The following is a 14,604-nucleotide window of genomic DNA, read 5'->3' on the forward strand; positions in this document are numbered from 1 at the left end:
GCCCATAAGGATTTCACTGGCATGGCGAAGAAAAGAGATCCCATAGAGCTGATGTTGCCTGCTGTACAGATGCATTTTATGGGGATGCTTCATTCTCAACCATTCCTTCAGCCACTCACAAACCAACAACAGCTACAAAAATCACCCCACTTTTTGCAGTATCTAGAGGGTACAAAATGCAGAGTGCAGTGTGTGCCCCTGTGAAATGAGTGCTGGGAGCACCCTATAAGGGATAAACCATCTCTTTCTTTGCAGATGGGCAAATTGTGGTCTCCAGATTTGTTTGATACAGGCACTCTGGGGGCTCCAAGTTATCCCCAAGCCCAAAGGATAAGGATATCCAGTCTTCACCCCATCTTGCATGGGGTGAAGATCTGACCCCACTTGGGAAGCTCTCCAGGAGTTTTGCCATGGGCAGGAGCAGTGGGTGACTCAGGTTCCAGCCATGTCGGAACAATGGGGACGCACTGTGTATACAACTCCTTGTGCATGTAAATGCCTGTGGGGTGGAAGCCCGAGGGTACAACGAGCTGCAGTGAGAGGCAAAAACCTTCTGCAGTGTGAAATGGAAACTATTTCCCTGGATAAACTCACGCCTGGCTGTGCTGAGCTGGTGGGGTGATGGTGGCAATGCCAGCATGGTCCTGGCAGAGGCCAGCGAGCAAAGAGCTCTGATATGAAACCACTTAGAGACCCTTTCCAGGTATGTTTCCACCACGCTCCCACTGCCATTCCAGGCAATAAATGGGGAAAGAAGAAGGGAAAAAAAGAGGCTATTTTGGTATATTAACCTCCTTGTGGCCAGGTGAAAGGTTAAATTCACATGATTCATTGGCGGCTGAGAGACAGCACTTTGTTGCTAGGATTTTGGGGAATGCGGAGGGCTCCAGCGAAGGAGTCTCGCTAATCTTTAAGGGAGGGAGCCAGGCTCCTGTCTGACGGCTGCAGGCCCAGCAGCTCTGTGTTTCATTTCAGACTGTCACTCTCCTATCTCTCAGCTCACTCCCAGCTCCAGCTTGCTGCCAGATCTTGGGAACTGTTAACTCAGACAAATTTATAGATGGAAAAAGAACAGTTAGCCATTGTTCCTGGGGTGGGGGAGGAGGAAAGTGAGGAGCTTCGGCCACCAAAGCCATGAGGTAACCTGGTTGTTGCTTGGTGCAAGGGATCTCGCCCTTCCCATGCCAGGGAAGGAAAACTGGGACCATTATGTTACCGCTAAATGTTGGGAGATGGGACGTTGGTGCCTGAGTCACTTGGAAACCTTTGTAGAGTGTTCCCATAAAGTGGAATCTCCCAGCTGGACATCTCTAGGGTATGAGCTCATTTCTTCATTTCAAGTCCCATGATACTGGGTGTTTTTCCTTTAAGCTTCAGGCTGTGGAGTCTTGAGATCTAATATCAACAGCAGTGTTCTCATAAACAGTGCCTCACTATGTGGGCTGCTGAGAAGAAACTGGGAATGGGGAGATCACACAGATTAGAAAAGAAAAACCCAAGTATGGAGACCCTCTGATTCATTATACTTTAGGGGTTCCATCAGTTTCAGGGAGCGTTATGGATTTCATCTACTTGGGGGAAAAGTGGGAGACCAAGAAGTTGTTGTGCCTGCTTCCCTGTTGGACACTCTTCCAACCAGCCTTCTTGGTGGAAAGCCTTTAAAACCCATATCTGGAAAATGAGAGAGCACTCACTCACCCAAGTGTTTGGTTTATAGCTTTTGGATGGTCTATGGCTCCCAAACATGGGTCTTTTTTTGGAGGTATGTCTTCCAAAATAATCCAAAGAATAGGGATGCCTGTAGCTTCAAGACAGGACTTACCCGCATCACAGTGGGATAAAGCAGCTGTGGTTTTTATAGCTGCTCTGAATCCTGATCCCCACTTTTTTACCATTACATGTGTGTACAGAGTAGATGGAGGTGAGAAATTCTGGATTTAAAACACAAGTAGTAGCGTGTCAAGCACTGAGCAAATCCAACCACTTGAGAATCTGGCTGCGTGGAAGATGGTTTCTTCTTCCAAGGTCTTAAAAGTTGCAGAAATATGCTTATTTTTGAACCAGGAGACTGCATAGATTTGTTTCTGAAGGCCCAAAAGGCAGCATGGTCCCAAACCATGAATCTCCCCCATTTTACTTACTGGAGCTTTAGTAAACTCCACAGTAACAGGGACAGATTTACCCATTCTATAAGGTTTCTGCTCAAAATTTGCTGCAATTAGTGCTCTTTGTCTGCTTAATTTTGGTATCTATAACTAGAAGCACTTATGTTTTTCCCCATTGCAGGCTTGGTGTGAAGTTATTGAGTCAAAACTCCAGCATCACACAGATATGCGCTTCTAAATACAGCTCTGAATTGCTCTCTGGTGGAAGTCTTCCACTGAAGTTAACACAGATGCCCTAGGGATGAATTTGGGGCACTACCTGCATTATTGGCTAATATTCATTTTGCACCTCTGTCCTCGTATATTTTATGGGTCTAAAAATAATCTTCCATGAGGGAGAAATGGCTTCTATGACTTCTCATAGGAAAGGTACCGAAAGGATGTGACAAATGAATGCTGCAGCTTTTCCTACCTACCTGAACTAAATTTAATGTTCCCTGCATTGCTTTGCTATGCTTAATTTTAATACCCCTATGCCCAATATTTTTCCTGCCTTTGCTCAGCCTGGGTTTTCTTTTCACAGCTTCTCAGCCACATCTCTACTGCCTTGGTTTGGGTCAGCAAATCTTCTCCACCTCACAAAACTCCCCTTCCACTTCTCTCTGTCTCTTTGGCTGCATCTCTGACCTCTCCTAGCCTCATTTTTCACCTTCTCAGCAACCTCTCAGCCCTCGCTGCCTGCATTTTTCATCTGCTTTGGCATGAAAACATGGCTCCAATTAGTTGGGAAGGCAGGATGGAGAGGTGGAGAGGCAGCTGGTTTGGCCAGAGTGGGAAGCGAAGCACTTCTTTCTCTCCCTGGGCACCCCAAGAGATGTGGTGGCTCTTATGGATGGATGAAAGGCTGGGAGGAGAAGAGCTTTTTCCTACTTCTCCAGACTTGGAAATACAAAGGTAAGACAGAACCTGGGCTATGCACCAGCTGTAGCTGGTCCTACCCTTCTGCTTTCCCCTAACACAGTGGAAACCTACTAGGCCTATGGTCAAAGCAGCACCCGGGGGAGGACATGGCAATGGGCCACTTGCAATCTCCTGCTCCCGCTTGAGATTTCACAGAAACAGGCTGAGCAAAGCCATGTGTTACAGAAACCACTGGAATGATTTTATGCGAGCAAAGATATGCAGAAGCAGAAGTCCTGGCAAGCCTGAGTTCAGTTCCCCATGGAAAGGAAGAGAATTACGAGTGTGTATATCCCATCTGACTGTACCCAGGCCAATCTCTAGGTAAAGTTTAGCCATTGTCCAGCTTTTCCAAACCTTCAGCCCCACATCTGCTCATCTGGCCCCTTCCCACAGCCCAAATGTTGTGGTCTTCCTTTCAGGGGACATTGGCCAATCTGCATACAATCGGTGCTGTGGGTTGAAGCTGAGGTCACCATTGAAATCGTGTGTTTCCAAGAGCTGTTTGACCAAATGGAATTTACAGAGCAGGACAGTTATTGACAGGGCTGACAAAAGTGATGCTCCAATGATTTACAGTCCAGGTGTGTTGTCCGAGCAAGATATTTACCTGAGATCCCAGGAACTGTTAAAATTTAATCCTTAGAGACCTTCCCTGGCTTTCCTGCAGTGTCTTGAAGGGTCGCACCTCCTGGACCATTTGAAGTCACCATGCAAATAGCCCAGAGTTTAGGAACTTCCAGGGGAAATATGAGCAGATACAGCGATTTAAAATGGCTTTAATGGGTATAAAATTGGAGAGGTGAACAGATAGAGGATGCCCTTCCTCTTATCCCAAATGTACAGTTCCCCACAATAAACTTCTTTGGATATATACACATTAGTCAGGATTATCTCTGAGTGTCTAGTGGGCTAAGAATATGGATCCTGGAAACGTCAGCGGGAGAATTCATTAGAGGAGATGGCAAGTGCTTGGAAATGGGAAATGTATTCTCTTATAAACACAGTCTGCACTGGGGCTGACCTTAAGGCTGGAGAGACGGGGAAGGCAGGGAATGAAAACAATGTTCATACGCAACCGTCTCCGTTTTTTGGTAACAAAACTCATTATCGAGGCTTCTGTACCTTCTCCTGATGTTCCAAATGAAGGGAACTCTCACCCTGAAAACAGACCAATGAAAAGGGAATATCAAATCAGACCCAGCTTACTCTTTCTGAGACAGATTTTGTAGGTTTTGGGGTACATGATATGACTCCTAGAGGTATTCCCCGTCTGCTAATGTGCTGGGGCTTCCTCATGATCAAAGCGTTACACATTTCTTGTCCCACAAACCAGCTTATTTGTTTGTGTCTCTTAAATCTTACTGGCCATTTCAACTCTGCAATACCAGAGTCCATGTATTTGGATGAATTCTGGTATTTAAAGTGAAAAGATGCTGGTTTTAAAGCTCCTCTGTCCATGCATGGGCACACATGTGCATGGTTTCCCTGTTATTACTGCCTTTCCTTGCTCTCTTATTTGCTTACTGGGCAAAATGAAAGGAGCTAGCACGGAGTATGAAAAGAACTCAGCAAGCCAACACTGACTCCTACCTCATATCTATTAGCTGTAAATTACTTTAACATGAGTGACATCACACTTGACTCTTGGTAAAACAGTGTTAAGTTAGTGGGTAATAAAACAGCTTGACACTAATGATGGGTTCTGCGTGATAAATTACTGTCAGTGATCAGATAAGGGTTCTTGAGACTAACCTTGAACTAAATCTATTCTGTTGCTACATCTCGTGTGCAGTGTTCCACTTCTTGCCATGGGGATTAAGGGCTCAGAGCCCAATCCTGCACCGTGCTCAGAGGCAAAATGGATGCTTGTATGTAGGAGCATTTCCAGAAGTGGCTTCCAAGCATCAGGCTGCTCCCACGAGTGGAGCAAGGAGGGTTTGGCCCTAAGCTTGGGAGCAGCTGTCCAGTTACGCAGACCTTATGGCCAGTCTTTCAGATGCAGGAAGAGTTTCCAGCAGTGACTTAAGTATCCAGATCTCCAATATTACTCATTTTTAGAAGAGCATTACACAACCAAGGGGTGGGCATTGAAAGTTTCTTTCTATTTAACATGGTGGATTTCATTACTGTTTGACCAATGTATTTCATCTACCCTACAAACCATAGGCATCAATGACCTCAGTAAGAACAGAGGATGCTCGGCAGCTGGCAGGATCAGGCCCTCATTCAGAGAACTTGTTTTACTTGCAAAACCTGGGGAGAAAGCTTTATACCCAAGAGCTGGGAGCTGGCCAAAGTCAATGTAATGCATGAGATTTTGAATGTTTTTTGCATGTATTTTCTTTGGAATCTAACCAGGGTGCTGCTTAGAAAAGGCTTCACAAATTGTTTTACATTGTTATTATTATTTGAGGCTCCATTTCCATTTATCATTCAGGTAACATGCTTGGAAGATATTTTTTTATACTTCTTGTATAAACCATTGTATTAAAACATTTGCCATCATTCAATTTCATGCCTAATCACTGTTGTCCTGGCCTGTTTATTACAACCGGTCTAACCCTGGCATACTTGTGTGTTATAAATGGCTTCAACGAAGAGAAGTTTTCACTGTGTTCATCCAGATACCTCATTCATCTGTGGTTATGGCAGACCTCATATTAAGATGCACTGGTTTTAATGCAAGTCATAATTAATTTCTCATTCTAGAAAGTCCATAGTGACAGAAAAGCCCTTGAGAGAGATGTGCCACAAAGAGGACTGTAGGGAAAATAGCTGGTTATGGCTGGGTCTTCCAAGGAACAGGGATTGCTGAACTATGGACACTACAACAGGGATGCAGTTAACATGCTCCTGGTCCCAGTTCTTTGCTAAAATGCAAAGTATTTGTTGGTCTTTCCAATTGCAGTCAAGTAATGAAGAGACCAGAGACACCATTTAAATTAAAGTATTAATCAATCCCTGTATTAATACAAGGTTAATGCCCTATTTATGGTGAAAGAATGGTTAGTTCTCCATGAACAATCTTGAGGATGGAGATGAGGACTGGGCTGTGACCATGCCCATGATCCCTACACTCAGGGCAGGACACAGAGGAGCAGGGCTGATGGAGGAGTCAGGAGTTCCTGCAGAACATCACCAATGAAGCAAAATCCCTTTTGTTCCATGTACTTTTCCAATTGAAATCCCATTTTTCTCAGAATTTTCTTGGCTGTTCAGTTCCATGTGAGAGGAATGAGACTTGTTCTGCATGATTCAATGCAAAAATAATTTCTCTTGGCTTTTTGTTTGTTTGTTCATTTGTGTTCCTTCCTATCCCATAGTTTGATTCCCTCTGGAAAAATTAGAAAAAGAAGGTAAGGAAGGAGAAGGAAAATAACACTTCTGTTTGGAAATGAAGGGAGGAGTCCGTGTGGGAGATGTCAGATGGAGCAGAAAATCCCTGGACTTTCTCCAGAGCCCCCCATCCACTTGAGCTGTGGATATACAATCAGTTTATCAAAACACCCTCTGGTGCATCGCTGTGAGAGAGCGGATTCCCTCTATAGGGAAAGGGTTTCAAATGGTCCCCCAGGTTCATATGGCAGAGGTGAGATTCCCATCTGGAATTGCAGCCCCTGGATGCAAAGTGAAAAGGTGAAGGGGAGACAGAGAGGAGTTGACACCCCCCGACATGCCCTGATGGACCACGAGGAGATCTGGTGTGGTGGCAGTGGGGATGCAGGGGACACTGGGGTTTGCTGCTGCTTGCTGATACTGCTGGAGATGGAGCCCTGCTCCCTCCTTCTGCCCCTTCACATCCCCACCCACCTCAGAGCTCATCCATGCCCAGATCCTGATGCTCTTTCCTCTTCCCTCCACTGCCATTTGCTTCCTGACCACATGCTGTACTGGGGGAGAAGCCCGGAGCTCTCCTGACCAGTGAGGAATTCACTCCTACTAGCATTGAGAACCTACCTGCAGCTCTCTCCTCCTCCCACTGCTCAGCACCAACCCAGGTTCTTGCAGCCTGGATTTGGGGACCACTGAAGACATGAAAACCACATCCAGAGCTAGCTTGCACCCCAGATTTCCCCACAGCTCCCCTAAGCCCTGCTGCCAGGAGGGGAAGGAATACACCAGCAACATTTGGGCAAGATCTGCAGGCATAGCCAGAGCTGAGGAATTCCTTCGTTCTTCCACTCTTTGATTCACTAAGGGTGACTGGGGGCACAGATTTTACATCCCTGCTTTTGACAAACCAGCCCCTGAATGTGTCACACACATGCTCACAGACGTGTCCAGGCTTAAACGCTTTTGTCTTCAACATTCTCCTTCTTTTTCCTTTCCCTTCCTTCCCTTACCAGACATAACGTAGCCCAACCGACCAGAGACACAGCGACTACCATGATGTAGGAAAGAAACAATCCCTGGCTGGAGCAACGGGCTCCGAATGGCTTATCCAACAGATGCATGAGCAGGAAATGCAGTATCATGTCCAATTTCTCATACCTTATTCATGACTGTTGCGCTCACAGAACACGTGTAGCCCAGCAATGTGCATAAAGCTTTTGGTGTGAGTCTTTTCCCTTCTCTTGCTCCAAAACAGGCACGAAACACACAGATAGGGAGAAAAGAGGGCTCCTGAGAGGTGCTGATTTGGCTGCGCTGGGAAATACCCATGGGCTTATGTAAAACAGCCCAGGCACCGAGAATGGAATCGTGACCACATTTGCTTTGCTAATTAACCTTAGCTTGGGCTCAGAGGGACTGGTTTTGGAGGGGTAAGTGAGATGTGATGGGCCAGAGCCCAAATGGCTCTTGCCTGCTCTGTGTAGCTGCTTCAGGGGCCCAGGGAAGTTTTTCTCTTATCCTTTTGGACCCAGATCAGGTCTCTCATTCCCCCAGAAGCACCATGAGTCCATCAAGCAGTGAGAACACTTGATGTCATGACTTCCCCAGGAACGAGCAGGACCTCCTGTCCCTGACATCTCAACCTCCTCCCAGCCAGCTTTGTCCTAAAACCAGAGCAAGGAGGAGAGGTCAGATTCTCAGGCAGCATCACAGCACCTCAGTGCTCCCAGAGTTGCGCAAGGAAGATGTTATTTATCCCCATCTCCTGCATGTTGGGAGTCTCAGGAAAGGTACCTGAGCTGCATCCTGCACAAGCTGTTCCCCTGCTCTGCAGGAGCATTTCAAAGAGCAATGAAAAGGTTTCGTTTTGTTGGGGACTATAATCTGGTCTGGGTAAAGCAGGATGAGGCAGCTCTTTAACAAAGGAACTGGGACCAGTTTCCATGCTGGGATCTGGGGGTCAAGCAGCCTTTGGAGTCATCTCCGTATCTCCCTGACCTCTCTAACACTCAGTTTCAGCAAAACCACTTTTATTAATCTAATAACCTTTTTATTCCTTATTATACAGTGCCATAGGAAAAGGAATGAGTGACTGCCTGATCCGGATGAAACTGCTCTGGCAGCGACGGCAGGAGTAAGGATCATGCCCTGAAACGCAGCCCTGTGCAAGGTTACAATAATATAATCATTGAGCACTGCAGGAAAGATGAGTTCAAAGTTTTAGAGAAGTCCCAGCTGGGCGTGTTTGTGTGGAAACACCTATTCCTGTGTGTCAGCATCGCTCACACAAGACCCAACCAGCACAGCTCAGCCCCATCCACTGGTTTCAAAACCTGGTCTCTGCAGTTGAGCTCGAGCACTGAGATTTTTCCGAGTAACGTTCATTGTGCTTTAAAAAGTGCCCCAAAATTCACTCACAATCACTCAAAGTTTCTACATTCTTGCCCGGATTCCAGGGTTTCCCTCTAAGCTGGCTGGCCATACTGTAAAAGTTGGTAATAAATATCTGTCTTTGCTATAATAAAAGCAATGTTTATATTCTTGACAGAATGCATTTGTGAACTTACAGTCATTAGAGATGTAAACTGAAGGCAAGAAGATAACCTCTCTCCCAAATGTTCTATTTATTTCTGTAAAGTAATTTGTATGATTTATCTTATAGACTAAGGTTTATGGTTCACTTTGAACTCCAGGTTCTTAACTCAGCAATTGCCTGTTTGGGCTGAAGCGTATAAGTGATGGCATGACCCAAAGTGCTAGATGAAAGGAAAAAGACAAAAACAAGGCAGGCTTCTGGGATTTTAACCATCATTTCTATATTCCATTGACATCTCTGGGTTAAATATTTTCCTTTAGAGGCCAATATGATCATTCCATCTGTATGCCATATCTCCCAATGACAAGGCAAAATGCAGAACACGGGCATCTTCAATGAGGCATGCTAGGATGCATCCAAGGGGGAATGCAAGGAGGTCAAATGCTGGTTTTAGTCACAACTCCCAGTTTACACATACTCATAAGCAAGATGGCATCTATTTCATGATTCATAAAAGAAGCATTTGATGTGGGTCTGTGTATTGCTGCTGTACTGGGCTAGAAAGCCCATGTGTCTTTTAAACAGGCTTCTAAGCCATGTTTATATGAGATAATATTTAATACTAAATATACTCAACCTTCCTGACTTTGCAAAGTCTGACAAGAAACTGGGAGAGGTGCCCTGCCCCATTCATCTAATACCAACCAGCAATAGCTGTTGATGTAACAGGAAAGCCCTATAACACTCAGATTTTGGGCAAATGGACACTGCAGTGTGTCCATCAGTGTGTCTTGGATCTGCAAAGCTCAGCACAGAGCAATGCTGAATTGGGGGGGGGGGGGGGCTGGTCCCAAGTGTCTGTTTGGTTTTGGATTTGGATCAGGATCTCGTTCTGGCATCCTGTTGGAAAGCAACTGAATGTGCTTGGCTAAAATATTGAAGCTTGGTTTAACTCTGTCCACCCCAAGTGCATCTTTCTGTAAATAGGAACAACTTTATTAGGGAGAATTGCTGGAGGCAGCATAGGACCCAGTGCCCACCACATTGTGGGTGCTAAGAGTTGTTCCTAGGGAAAAGCTTGCTTGCATTCAGCACTGATTTCAGCAGACTCCTAATATAAGGATGTAGTTAAACACGGCTCGTTTCTCCTCATCTCCATTAGTGCCATCAGAAGGGATGAACCAATTTCTCCCTCACTTAACCTGGCAGAAATGCAAAAGCCTCAAGTGTGTATCATGACATACATCAGTTTTATTTGAATAGGTGAGAAAACCTGGAGTAGGAGGAAAATCATACCTTATTCATAGACCTGGCTGGAAGGTGGAGTTTATATTCTGCAGGAAACTTGAAGTATTCAAACCATTTTTCGTTCCAAATCAGTGTCAAAAAAGCCACTTCCCCTCCAAAAACAGCTCATGAACTGGAAATTTTGAACATTTTCCACTGAGAAACATCTGAGGTCAATAATAGAAAAAATACATATTATATATGTATAGATGAAATATATATGGGAATAAAACCAGGAAAGTCAAACGATTCATTTTGTTGCATTCCTCCTGTGTGTTTTCAGAGCAAAGGGGTATCCTTATGCCAAAGAACAAGCACAGGAGATCTTAGGCAGGTTATTATGCTTTGAAAAGCAATCATGTGAACTTTTATTTGCTCTGGGCAGCTTTAACATAGGACAGTGAGATGGCTTTGAGTGCTATCAATAGATTCATATCTATATGTATAGGAGGAGCCTATATATAAAAGAGACAACCACCTATATGTAATTGAGAAGCTATTTATAAAAGGGACACCACCATCCTCTCCATGTCTCTGCCATTAGTTTAGCACCAACACTTGTTTAGCTATCTCATCTGGTGGCACTGGAGCATAGCATAGGTGAATAGCTCTTAGTGTCCCTGCAGAAATCCCTCCTGAAGGCTGCAAGGTTTGGGCTCTGGCTTTCACCCAGATTAACAAGGAAAGATGCTCATTGTTCCGGATAGGGAGCAAAGCTGGAAGTTACTGAAGCTTCTTAATCCCTTAGCTGTTCACATGCACAATTACCTGCCCTCCACTTCTGCTGTCTAGCCCTGCTCAACATGATTTCTGAGAGCAAGAAGAGTTGCATGCTAAGCACTGGTTATACTTTGGTGCATTCAGTTATCAATATGTGGAATTCTGTCCAGTCCTGGATGTGAAAAATCCGTATCTTATCTGGCCTCTGCCAGGTCAACATTACTCACAATTCAGACACCATTTACTCTGCAGGGCTGAGACCCGTGTGATGCCTGGCTCTGACCAGTACTATTATTCACTTACTCTTGAGAACACTATAATTAATCAGAAATACATGTTAACACCCTGTCTTCTCTCCCCTGCCTCCATCAAAAATCCCCACCAGCCACCCAGCTTCTGAAAACCACTGGATTAAGCCCTTACTGAAGTTAATGGGAAAAAGCTCAGCAGGAATTCATCATACTTGGGGTCAGCCTTCTGCTTTTTCTTGTCTCCTTAGGTAGGCAGAAAGCCTGGAAAATGGGAGCAGGGTTAGGAGCTACCAACTGCACGTGTCTGGTGTTTGCTGTGCTGGATGTGGCCATTTCTTGCTTTGCAGAAGGGAAACAGGAACTTCCCTGGAGCTGGCTTAAGTGGGGACAGAATTTGATACTGAAGCTGCTGTCATATCAATAAATTATTATATGGTACAATAAAGATTGCTGAGGGAAGATGTAACACATGGTCATACATGGCTTGGAAACATCTTCATGGATTACTTTTCTCTGCAGGTGTAAATCTCTCCCCTTTTTGTGATATACATAACCCACTGATATCCAACAATCGATCATACTGATGCAGCATCCGAGATGTCACCCAGCAATTAACAGGGGTACCAAAAAGAACACCAGCAGGCACACCTGGGGCTCCTCCAGGGCACCCACTCCTGTCCCAGGAATCTTCTTTTCCACCCGGTTCCTTCAGGAATAGCAGGAAAACCATCCCAATGCAGGGGTGATGGAGGTGCCCCCCACCTCAGGAACACAAGCTGTCCTGCCCGCATTTCTCTTAGCTCATGCATTTAACCTGAAACATGGAAAATCAGCAGCAAGAGCTGGCCCCAGCACCAGGTTCTTGGGAGCCGGTGCTGGTGTGGGCAGGAGCAGCACGTACAATGGACCATCTGTTTCCCTCTGTTTTCATTCCCAGATTGGATCAGTCGGGCTAAAGGAAAACAGAGCTGGAGTGCTAGTGCTGCAGCCCTCGCTGCAAGAAGGGCACAGGCATTGGGGAGGCTCAGGAAGACATTGCCTCTTGCAGCAGCAAGTGGAATAGAAACAGCTCACTGCTTGGCTTGGAGGGTTACACAGGAGCATGTCTGAAACATGGGAATTATGCCAGAAACCAGGAACAAACGAGGAATCCCCCCAAAACCTGAGTGTTGCATGGGTTGTTTTAGACAACTGCCTTGGGCAGTACTGTGTTTTCTGTATATCCCTGTCTGTGGGAGAGTTTGTTGCTCAAAGATGGGGTTGTTTCTCCTTAAATTGTGCCCATTTGCCCCAGAATGTTTCTAAGCAGGGCCTGGGAAGGGCTCAGCCTGGATCCCAACCCAGCAGGCTGTGATGGGCTGGGTGCTCCGTGTGGGAATAATTTCATCAACGTCAGGGAAACTACTGGTGGCCTTGATGTTAAGTACATGATTGAATGCTTCATTCTTTTAAGCCTTGAATATATAAATAGACATGGGCTGTAAGGTGCATGAGAATAAATATCAGCAGGATTCAGAGCTTTGCTTAGGGTCATCAGCAAAGCTCCAGCGGGTCAGGCATGGAAATGTGCATATTTCTGGCTGGAAAAGCATCTTATTTGAGTAGGGCATGTACTTGCTGTTGCTTACTGCCTATTGGCTTTATACTGAAGCTGTAACAATGCAGGAGGTGAGCAACAAATGGGATTGACCTGCCTTGAAATCCTGTTCCCCCATCGGAGCAGCTATTAGGGGGTAACCCAGGAGTGACCCTCCCAGGCTGTCCTTGCAGCCCCATCCCCTGCACCCACCCCATGGGTGCTTCCCCACCCACAGAAGGGGCTGATAAGCAGGGAGGCAATGGCTGTTTTCTCTCTTTGGGGCTGACCTGGGGCTGACCCTGCTCTTGACAGGTCACATAGTGAAGGCAGTGGGTCCCTGTAGGTCCCTGTGCTGGCATTGGGGGGATAGTGTGACAGGAGCATGTCAGGGGCATCTCGGGGATGCTTCTTGGAGGGGGGGTTTAAATGGGTTCGGTGTGCAATGTATGGGGATGCTTTGGGAAGCCGTAGCTGCCTGCTCCCGATGCATGCACCTTCCCCATCCATGGGCATTGTGCTATGTGCCTCTTGCAGCCTCCCCCAGGCACTCAGTCCCTCTCTGAGGGGTATTATAAGGAAAAAGTACTTCTGTTTCACAAAATCATGTCAGAACGCACTGATCTTGGATGTAAGAGTGAACATCTCCTTGTACTCCAAGGGTATGGCTGAATGAGAGCCAGCCTGCAGGGCACAAGGATGGGCTCCAACATTTGATTCCTGCCTGGTTTGAAGGCAACAGTCCCCCATCTCACGTAGACCTCACAATGTCTCCCTGGGATCATGGAGAGGGGCCCCATGGCATGGGTGTGCTTTGGGACCTCCCGCTTTTCAATGGCATTGAATGTCTGAAATACCAGGGTTTGCCTTTTCAAGCTCTTCTTGGCAGCCATAAGGTATTAAAAACTATCATAAATGAAAGCAGAGATAATCACACAATAACTGCTTCAGTAGTGGAAAGGAAAAAAAGAGCCAACACTTGTGGCAAGATTCAGGGGTTTATCATCAGAGCTGGAATCGTTATCATGAAAAGCAAATATTGCACACCAGGAATATCTCTGTTATAAAGCCATATGGGAATTTTGCACTAAAAATAACCTGCATTTCTCTTAGTTGTACTATGGGAGATCCTCGGAGCCTAGCTGTAAATGTGGTAGGTGCCCCGTAAACAAATATCAGTATCTCCTTTGTGGTATTTATACCCTGCTTAAATGCAACAGGGAAAAATAACCCCAAACCACCTTTGCAAAAGAGGGTGAGGAAGCATAAAGGGATTATAAAACCTGCAGCAGAAGTCCCTAGAAGAGAGATGAGTGAATAGAGAATGGTTTATCATTAAGATCGTTCCGCTTAGAGTCACTGACTATTTAAAGGCCTATTTTTAATGCAGCCACGAAACAGAAAGGCAACAGAGAGAAGTGGTTTTAAATAAACAAGTAATAAATAACTTGAAAATGTATCAACAATGAAAGCACAATAAAAAGGCTCATATAAATGAAGGCGCTGATGGCAGAAACGCATTTTGCACAACAGCGGATATAATAGAAACACTAATGCTTATGAATAGCACAGGAAGATTTGCAGGTATATTGTGTTGGGTTATTCATTTCAGAGGTTTTGATTATCAAACTCCTTCAGAGAAATGAGACACCTTCAATTCAGCTCTGTTACTGTGCAGGTGGGGTTTGCTGTCTTTTAATCCCATTTATGTTTTCAGAAATGGGTTTTTTTATCCCTTAAGTGCTTCCAACAAACTTTCACAAATAACACCTCATTTTGGCTTGTATTGCTCCGATAAATCACTGAAACAATGCTCTAAAATATTAGAATCAG

The sequence above is a fragment of the Melopsittacus undulatus genome, chromosome 10 (genome assembly GCF_012275295.1).
Source record: "Melopsittacus undulatus isolate bMelUnd1 chromosome 10, bMelUnd1.mat.Z, whole genome shotgun sequence".
Lineage (NCBI taxonomy): Eukaryota > Metazoa > Chordata > Aves > Psittaciformes > Psittaculidae > Melopsittacus > Melopsittacus undulatus.